This window comes from Phalangium opilio, unplaced genomic scaffold, assembly GCF_054372755.1.
Source record: "Phalangium opilio isolate 3A_F unplaced genomic scaffold, DU_Popi_V2 ptg000009l_1, whole genome shotgun sequence".
Classification (NCBI taxonomy): domain Eukaryota; kingdom Metazoa; phylum Arthropoda; class Arachnida; order Opiliones; family Phalangiidae; genus Phalangium; species Phalangium opilio.
In genome coordinates this window covers 8450228-8461147 of record NW_028324146.1, presented here as the reverse complement: position 1 = coordinate 8461147, position 10920 = coordinate 8450228, and positions in this window count along the sequence as shown.

The following is a 10920-nucleotide window of genomic DNA, read 5'->3' as shown; positions in this document are numbered from 1 at the left end:
TGACCGAAAATGACGACCGAAAACTTTAGCGCTGCGTCAAAAAATTGAGTTTTACGCAGCCCTTCGACGGCAAGATTTTTTTTTGGTTCACACATACGACAGAATTTAGAAAAAAAGGGCGGTCGACCGGGAGTCACGTGGCACGAGTTGGAATTGGGACTCGGATCCAGAAGAACTTGAGCCTTGGCCTTTGATTTTCCCTTGATGGTATCTTAATTAGGGAGCTTACTTCTACCAAATGAAGGTCAGATATTCAAATCGAATGTCAGAACTTGAACCTTGGCCTTTGATTTTCCCTTGATGATATCTTAATTAATGAGCTTACTTCTACCAAATGAAGGTCAGAGATTCAAATCGAATGTTTATTACATACAAACACGGCATTAGCGACTCACGATCAAATCCGATTAGAGAATTTAGACTCAAAAGTTCATAACATGCAAATGTGGCTATGGCGACAGGCGAGTTGAAAAATTTCGAAGTGGAGATAACAAAAACTCCCCTAATATGACGTCAACAGAAGCTTCATCTCGAAACGAATTTTGATTGGTTATGAAAATAATTTTACGTCGGCCTCTGCGTCAAAAATAGAGCACCAATTCTGTCCGACCGAAAGCTGTTTCGGTCGCGTTCTGCGGAAGATGTTCTACCGCAGAGGTACTTACGCAGTGTTTCCGTCGTGTTTTCGGTCAAGTGGGAACTAAGCTTTATACAAACTATTAAATGTATCCAGTCTATTTACTTCATTCCCAATCTTCGTTACTGGTCCTTTATAAACTTTCACTACAGATTTTTCGGTTAAGAGATAATTTATAAAATTATATGATATTAATTATTTTTATCTGAAGTTACTTATCATAATTCTAGTTGTATCGTTTTAAGAGATGTTTTTCCTTGAGTATGCCACTTTCGCGAGTGTCTGAAAGACCTTAAAATGGTGTAGTTAGATTGGTGATGACAGTTAATAGAAAGTGGTCAGTACAGTTTTTCAGATATCCGTCAACTGTGAATACGATCCGGAAATTGAGAACCCTTTTGTTCAGATTAGGAAATTGCGAAAGCGATCCCCTGGGGTGTAACAACAGGCAGACAGACACACAAACACACACAAAGATGGAGACGTCGAGAACAGAACGTTTCCAAAACAATCATCACTCGGTGAAGTAAAAAATCAATCCTCTATTTTGCCTTCATATGAGTCCAATATTGTTCGGTAATTGTCCAACGTCGGTTTGATATTGCACCAATATGGGCTAAATTTTAGTCCAATATCGTTTAGTAGTTCAATATGGGCTTGATATTAGAACGATATAGGTTAGAAATTGTCCAATGAGGGTTTGATTTTAGTCCTATATTGGTTAGAAATTTGGCAGGGCTGCCAAAAAATATAGAGTCCTCAAAAGATGGCCGCTTTAGTACCACGCCGTTAGCGGAGGTCGGGCTTCGCCGTTGGCTATCGTCTAAGACTATTAACCCTGCAGTTTCCTCAAATTAGGTGACTGTGCATAAATAACAAACAAACAATTTTCTGAAATCGCAAGTGATTTTGATGTAGATTCAAGGCTCTCTCTGCTTGTGCCTCACACGACTCTAATTTGTGAACCCAAGGCGAAGGTTTTCCTGTCCCCTATGAAGGATTCATTGCTCTATTGCAATACGTATTGTTCATCGTACACACATATTTAGCGAGAAATGAGTATTGTGTTTAAGACTAAGAGTCGATTTCAAATTTAAAAAGAAGCTGCCTTCCAAGAATTTCGAAACTGGACAACATTAAGTTATCATAAAAATTCCAATTAAATTAACCGATACCACTTCATACGACATTTTAAAAGCTGCAGATTATTGAGATTAAACAATGATTAAAATGGTTTATGGGCTGTGAAAGTGAGCTATTCCCATATCTGAATGAAACTACCTATTGTAGCAATCCAAACTATGTTATTCAATCGTGAAATGGGGCAGAAGCTCTTGCAGTAAGTTAACAACTGGAAAATTATTGACTAAACTTATTATATCCAAGGAAAACCTATTTCTTTTCCAAACTCCAAAGTCTTCAATATAACTACACGCAACCAGAAGTTTATGACTTCTTATCCTGGGAAGTATTGGACTCTAACCATATCCGGAACCATCTCTGTTAGCCAACTTCTTATTAGGTCCGATCACCGCGCCACCTACGGCATTTCCCTCATTTTGAGTTGGCAGGCTGATTTGCGCGCCAGCAGCGGGCAAGAAACGGAACTTTAAGGTGTGTCCTTTGGTTTGAGGCAACGAATCAGAAACTGTGACAAGAACAGCTGTTTTAATAGACTGCTAGAAATTCCGGTCAAACCAGTGTGGGGTCCTAGGCCCACGGATTGTAATGGATTTTCGGAGAGTTCTAGCCAGACGGCTTTTCAACGATTGGCGCTGAAGAAGTTTTGAACCCGCCCCACAGTTTGAGTGCCACAGCCTCTCGGCGTGGGATTTTTTTCAGTAGATTAGATAGTTTTCCTAGTGGGTAGGAAACTTTCGACTCTCTTTTACGATTGCCATAGGCAATTTTGACTTGCAGGGATGGATACTATATAATGCCTTAGTGTCCAATACTTCCCAGGATAAGAAGTCATCAACTTCTGACGCAACTTAAAAAACTTGGGGTTTAAAACTTCTCGATTAACAAAATTTGAGGCGATGAACAAAACGAGTATTATAATACAAATCTACTTTAGAAACTCTAACCAAGTAAAGGCAGAGATAATAAACATGCAGCTGACACTTGGCTGGTGTTGTGGTCGCCAAGTGGTCAGAGTTTTATAAGAATTGAATTGTTAAAAACAAGTTATTTGTAAATGGGTCTCGTAATGTAGTACACTGTTGTGCTCGATTCACTCTTGATATCGCTACGGGCATAGTAACTGTTAAAAAGCGACAGCCTATATTAGAAAGTCAGCGAGACTTCTTGTAAACGAGGGTTTAGGGAGACAGGCCCTTAAAAGATTTTTTCGGGATGATGAGAGATTTAATGAGTTACCATGGAGACTGAACCTAATAAAGTGCACTTCCCTCTTTCTCCGGTGAAACCCTGTCACTCGCACTTTTTCTCTCCATCAAGATGTACGGTACTGAACCGTTTCCGGTGCTGACACTCCCTTTATGTGCAAATGTATATTGCAACGCTATGAATGAAGGCAACGCATATCAGTATTTGAGTTTTACGATTGAACGGGGTTAAAAATCCTCCAGCTCATAATCTTAGACAATACCACTTCTACTTCTATCCTATTTAGCACAAGGTGCAAATTATTGATATTAAATATTTGTTGCTCTTTTTGTCTTAGGCCAATAAGATCCAATATCAATCGAATTTAGACTTTACCTCTAGAATGCAAACAAGAATTCATAGATCTCGAAATTACTGGAACTACAGAGCGGGTTTGAAAGTTTTAAAATCCAAACTCCTGAGGCGTAAAAATGTGTGAGAATATATGGCACTAATATAAACTTAAGCTGCCGTTCCAAATCGGTATCTTTTACTAAAGCTTACAGTTACAGTCCTATCTAGATCATCTCACGGGCAAAATACTACGCCAAGTGCAACAAATATTTTCACAATTTCATCCGCGTACTTCGGAATTAACCTTGTGTACCAATACGCCCCGGCTTTCTACATTATCTCAACTGCACTTGAACTTAAATTAAAGGCAAAGACTAAAGTGTCTTCTGTCGTAAATTCAAAACATAAACCGATATTTTAAAAGGTATACAATTGTCATAGATTATTGATCAAATAGTTACGAAACCAAGAATTCTTATTATGATTGACATTTTCAGTGCTTGTGTTCTAAATACAGCATTGTATTTCCAGCAATAAGTATATCATAAACAGATTTAGTGATCCCAAACATTTCTAAAGGATTAAAAATGAATCAACATCCCTGGTTTATGTGACTAATTCACCTGATTTTCTAGAATTTCCTGACTTCGATAAAATTCTTAAAATTTCTTCGAATTTCATTAACATTTTGGAAAGTTTTTAACTGCCTGACTTTTTCAACGTTTTTCCCAACCTGTTACAATCTTGTCAAATATAATTCAGTCTAAAAAGCTATCCTGCTCATATCAAGAGAGAAGTATGAACAAACCATTCATCACAAACCTACTAAGCCATTTTAGGATGAGCCAACTTCACACGACCCAATCACTTTACTCTACTGTGTTTTTAATGAAAGACGCAAACATGACACGTGACACTTGTTCTTTGGAAAGATGTTTCAACTTGAGAGGGCATGGAAGTCTGTAGGTGTCAAGGGGTTGGCGTGGTTTCGGGGGGTGGCGACTTCTGGCGTGGCAAATGGAAGTATAGAAATTTGATTTATACGTTTCCTTTTAGTGGCTGCCAACTTTTTTCACGGTTCAATGCTGGCAGTCATCCTTAAAAAAAGGCATCAGCTGCTATTGATTTCTAGCTCCGGCTAAAAACGTTAGGCCCTGGATAGATTGCAAGCAGACAGGCTTTCCAGAGCTAACCCTAGCGTATTCGCATCTTTCTTCCAGTTCAAAACTCGTTCGTGAGAAAAATTACTCGTCGCTTCGTCTATTTCTTAATCTCAAATATGGTAGAAGGATTTCGTTAAGGAGTTTAATGGAGTTTTTCGTAATTCGAGCATGTCCCAGGGCACCGCATTTAATGACTTTTCTAATTAAAACGAGCATATTTAAATATGTAAATTAGCTTAATAAGTCACGGAATTTTAATTTTTTTCTGAACTCAATCGTAAAAGTTCGTTGTTTTTTGGTTCTGAATCCACATTCGTGATATTGATAAAAAAGTATCCAAAGAGGTTGATTGCCGAACAATTTTATTAACTCTATATCAGCAATCAATAAATGAAATGATTATCAAAGGAAGCGCTAAAGATGAATATACACTAAATACGTGGACAGTGTGGGATAAACAGAAACCAGCAGATGGTGGTGTTAAAACTTAGCCAATAAGTACAGACATGGTGTCTATGTGACAAATACCAAGGAGTGGAGTTAGACGCCAATAAGTACAGACAGGAATGTATGGAGGGGTTGGAATGGCTAAGGTCAAATCCTAATCGGGGTGAAATGATCTTGGAAACAACTGGCGTGGCTTAATTTAATTTTAATTTTGACGTAAAAATCGTATTAACCACTTAAATTATTTTCATTCATTCATTGGCTGCCAAAAAAACTATAATAGGTCCTCTGCCTAGGCTGAGAGAATCAAATATGAACCCGAAGGGCGGCGAATCAGCGCATTTAACTTTAAAAAAACTAAAAGGGCACTTCTGCCATGCCTTTTTTAACGAGTCATGACATTTTTTGCCTTCGGTAGACAACTAAACAGACGTAGGGGGAGGAGCTACGTTTCTCAAAAATTAAAAAGGGATTCGTCTTATGTTTCCACCATCAACAACGAGAGCCCCCTTAGCCATTCCAGCCCCTCCATACATTCCTGGTACAGATTTGTTTCTGTGTGTAATTGATGACATACAAGGCAGATGAAGGAGTAGTGCTCAGTAAAACTATGGATTGGACTCAAGTGGAAAAGCTATCTCAGTGAAATACAAATTTTTTCTTAAGGTGGAGGTCAGATGAGGCCAAATTGGTTTTAATTTAGTGTCCTCTATGAAGAGGCCGGAACGGTTCAGAATTAGCCGAAAGTTAAATTCACATTGATATAATTAGCGTTAGGTCATTAGAAGTGTCATGAGTCATCGCGGTAGTTTAAGGCCTGAGCATAATTCTCCTTTCTTTTTTGCCACACTGTCTTTCAGTGCGGCTCGAGATATAGGAAACACTTATCACAGATAATATTCCACTTGATTCGGAGAGGTAATATTTTGATTTTTCCCAACTGATTAAATATAATAACAGCATTTTCTCATATAATATTTCTATGTTAAAAGCAAAATGGTTTCAAAGTGTGTGGTGTAAAGGCAGCTTCTGTGCAGTGACGAGTTTCCAATGGTTGTTTTATAGTATTCATATCTGGACGAGTTAAATGAGATGCAAAGGCTAATTAAGGGCGAAGTTTATGTCGAGCGAAGTTTATTGATATGAGACGGACAAAGTTCCATTATAATTGACGAGGCAGATTGGCCTAGAAAAGAATTATTGATATTCAATTATGTGATTATCATTTAAACGTTTCCAGCTCCGAAAGCAACCAGGACGTATAGGACGCCAATACTTTCCCACCCTGACCTCGCTTAGTCCTCTTTTCCGAAGTGGCATAGTAACAATAAGTATGATATGGACTTCGTATTCAATTAATGCTAAATGTCTTATGATAACAAAGTTTGCTCCCTATCATGTTATCCTGGGTTTATAAGATATGTTCCATAAGTAAGACACGACCCGTACTTCGTAATGCTCGAGATTTATTTAGAGTTATTTCGAGATCGATGCGAGAATTGAGCAGTCTATCTTCCAATTTAGTCTGTACTAAGCCTTTGAAAGTGCGCCACCGAGGATCTATGACGTTTCAGATACGTCACTTCATGGTAACTTCAAGTTCTTGGTAACCATTGACAAACTTATGGAACATTATCTTATGAACTTACAATGTTATGGAAAGTTGATGTTGCCTTAAAACGGAACTAGATAGGCTAAGTCTAACCACTACCCATATATTACACCTTGTTGGTATTTAAACCTATTGGCTCCCTCTCACACTCCTGGGACTCAGTTTTTGCAACAAAGCTAGTTTTCATTGCCAACGAAATTATTTATCAAGTTGGGTAGTTGGAAATAATTTTTTTTTTCGGAAAATAACCCACCTTAATTTATGTACTATAGTTCATTACATACCTATTTTCCTTATGCTACTTATGTATCTCCGTAATTGATTGGGGAGTGGGCAATTCGATAGAGGCAGGCAGCGCTAGCATCATTTAATTTTCCATTACATTTGACCTCACATTAAAACATCCCAAACTAAAATACCCGATAGGATTTTCTATATTTCTAATAAATTTAAGCTTAACAAGAGACGAGGGTGATTTCGGATTTGCTATACAAATCTAAAATTTATAAGTAACAAGAACTATTAAGAAATTGAAATTTTAATATCTACGTGTGGTTGTGCAGAGAAAATAAACAAAAGGAATAGAAAGTTTAACTTTTTCAAGGTATTATTAAAAGGTTGATTTCCTTATTTTTGAGAACTACATCCGATTTTGATTTTTTTGGCTAAGCCTCGATTTAGTCTAAATGTGTTCTTAATTTAAATATATAGTCTTACATTAGTGCTTCCAAAATGTGTGTTAATAAGACAGGAAGTAAGTTCTTATAGTACAAAACAAAGTGGAAACTAAAAACTCTGAGCTGTAATGTTAGTAAAAGGACAGATTGGTGGATTGATAGTCATAATAACTTATCTTTATTCTTGCATGGTGCTCTGTAACATGAATCAGGAGTAAGATAAGGGACTAGAAGTATATCGAGGTAACCAAATTCTTCACTTAGCGAAAGTGAATATTCTTAATAACACACCAACGGTTGGCCCTCTGTTAGCGGCTTCTGAATTTTCCCTCCAAAACGTGAGAGGCTCGTGGCGGTAGACGGCCGAACTAGATTCAAGCACCCGCGTCCGAGTTCCGCGGCTTTAGGTTGAGGGGAAGCGGGTAGGAAATTTTTGGAATTCGACCAATTTTTTTCTCTAGTGTAGGCGCGATGGAACCGGCATAAAATACTCAAATTTGTTCACTAGTGCCAGGATCTACTACCAATGCTAGAGCTCTTTACTTCTAGTCTCATCTTAGTTCTGCATGAATATATATGCTGGTTACGGATAGATATATGCAACAAGGAGTATACATTTCAATACCCCTTTCGTTAGAAATAGCTTAACTTGATTGAACGTTTGGATTTATGCGATGTTGTTCACTAGGTGTTGAAAGATCATGAGGTGAAGTAGCTGATGAGTTATGGGATGCATTTGGAGATGAGTCCTCGTTGGATAAAACTAAATTGAAGGTGTCGTTGTCTTCCTCAGCAGGTAAAGTTATTTTGCAACATGTTTGAAAAAGTAACACTTTGAATAAAGGAATGACCAATGCATTCTGCAGTAACGGTTGGGCCTCTATCATTTATGACGCAATATTGTAGAGGGTTGAATAAAGTGAAAGTTTTAGGGTATGATAATTTTTTACGCTAACAGTGTAAATGTAATGTTCACTCCATAAATATTATTGGTATATCAGAGCTACTTCGCAACTTTAAAAACAGAAAAGTGTATGTCGCACCGTTAAAGAAAGCTATGCTCGCGTTCAAATCAAATACAATCCTTCCGCACGCACTGTATACTCGGGATTCGAGAAATAATCACTCGGGACTCTCCAAATACCGGTTGTGTGACTCCACGGTGACTTATGGGAAAGCATTTCATTGTCTCTTGAATTGTCGTTTTGGTGAAAACTCAATTAAATTCCTGAATAGTTTAATGGTGGTGCTGAGTGGGGATGAATTGGAGCAAGACGGCGGCTCTTTGCAGCGGAACAAAAGAATATATCGATTTTTTTTCCTTAATCTTGAAACCTCAAATTTCTCAAAGTTATTATTAAAACGAACCAGAACCGAAAGGGAGAAAAATATTACGAAAAAATAAAAGAGGTTTGAATAAAAAGAAAAGTTAGCACACTGCGCCCCCATTCAAAATAAATTATATTCACCATTTTCCACCCCCAGCTTTCAATAGTAATTTTTAATAACTCCTTTCCTCGAAGCCAGAATGCTGAATGAACAGAGTTATAATTAATGCCATATGTTAGGTAAAACAATTTTATTACTGCACAAATACTTACATGATTAATGTAGCGCAATGTACACCCTACGCATCAACAGTGTGACATTTTGATATCACTAACTTCATTAATGTAATAGAGGTGTGCTAATATCTGCTATTCCTTCAGTCAGTGGTCGTGGGAAAATAATGGCACAGTATGTAATAAATTAAATAACAGACAAGAATATATATCATGCGTGTAATTAAATAACGGTCATGCATGTAAAAAATTAATAACTTTGATTGTACTTTTCAACCGATGTCATCATTATTTAGAAGAGTAGCTAATATAAATATCCTACAGACGCATGCTTTGTGGTTGAATATGCACTACTCCTTCTTTTAAAATGGCGGCCCGAAAAATAAGGAAAATGTCCTTCGATGGAAGAGCAATATATTTATCGAGACGGATTATATTCGGTCGAAGAAATCACAAACCCCCGAACATCGAAGAAAAAGTTTGAAGGCATGAAATGTAAGAGTTGGAAAACTTTTAGGATGGACGTCCAGAACACCTGCCTCTTCAAAAATAACAAGAATACAAGAGTAGTAGAAAATCCAATACGTTTCCATTCTAGAACCAAAAAACTCATACTCGTTGGTGTTGGGATTTGAAGTAGCTTGTCCATAAATTATCTGAGTACACGAAATACGTAAAGAAACCAAATTAAGTCATTGATGATCGATGCGTCAACGATAGTATTTACCGATTGTTCACTGAATTCTATTAATCTTTCTTGGTACAATGTTTGACGGAATAGAACTGAATTGATACCATATCAATTAAAGGTATCGCGAAGGAACTATTACTTCCGTGGCATTTATCACAATATTACTTCTAACAAAAGTTAAAAGATCTAGGGGTTGTAAGTGTATATACTACAGGGAACAAACACTTTGATTGTTAATCCCTTACAATTGAGTTTATTTTTGGAATGCTAACTTAAAGTTGGGTCGTCGAATATTGCAATTTAACGAATTTGTAATATGGAATTTACAAGGAATTCCAGTGAATGACTGATATCAACGAGCAGCCGTGATTGCTTTACCTAGGTAGGTGACGTAAAATTTTATACTCTTAAGCACGAGGGACACAATCGGAAAGATTTGTTATTTTACAAAGCCTGTATTAAACAAAGTCACCAGACTAGATAAAAAAGTGAGATTATTTGCAGGCCAATAACGACTTAAAACTACCTCGTTCCACGTACCGTTTTCGGTGATGTTTTTGCGTATTTACAATTCATGACTCGGAATTTAAAAGATGAACTGAAACTCTAACGACTTACGTTTCAAATTCATCGACAGAGCTTTTGAGAACATAATCCAGTCAATTCAACTTTTAGAATTCGGTGGAAAAGTTATCTATAGATACAAATTTTCAAAGCACGGCATTTAATACGACGAGAAGTCTTTTGGTATTTTTTTTCTGAATTGGATTCTTCAACGGACTAATACTGAATGTTCAGAAAAATGAAAATACTGAAATACGGAATATTAAAGTCCAGGATAAGCAAATAGAAATAACATGAAATGAAGAAGATTGTGATTCATTTTGCCTCCGAGCCAACAAAAAGAAAATTTACTGACGCAACTTATTTTTAAATTTCTTTCCAAGTGGCGTAGTGCATTTATGATTTTGTATAACAAGGTCGCTTGAAATATGACCTTAGCACTCGCAATTTAAATGTAAGATGGCGAAGTGAATTTTATCGTAGGATTAGTAGACAGTAATTAAGGACCTGACACCAGTTTATTATTAAAGACGTTAGAGGTAAGTCACTGTTCAAAAAATTCTTCATTCTAAGACTGGTTTACAGTTACAACATTATCACACTATTTAATCTATCAATAGATACGTGGTATAGCTGGGAGTACGTGATGTCAGGAGTCGAGTGTCAAAAGTCCACCGATATTGGGTGCTTGAAAATATTTTTAAAGTAAGTTTCGATGGAGTTTTTATAAGACGGAGGTGAAAAGAGAGAAGAGGCTGAAGGCTGCAGGCGTAATCTTCAAAGGGATCATTGATTTTAAATTGCAAGTATATAAAAACGACCTTAAAAAAATTCCGCCCTTTTCAAAAACTCCTGCCAAAATTCACTTCATCCCAGCTAACTTTG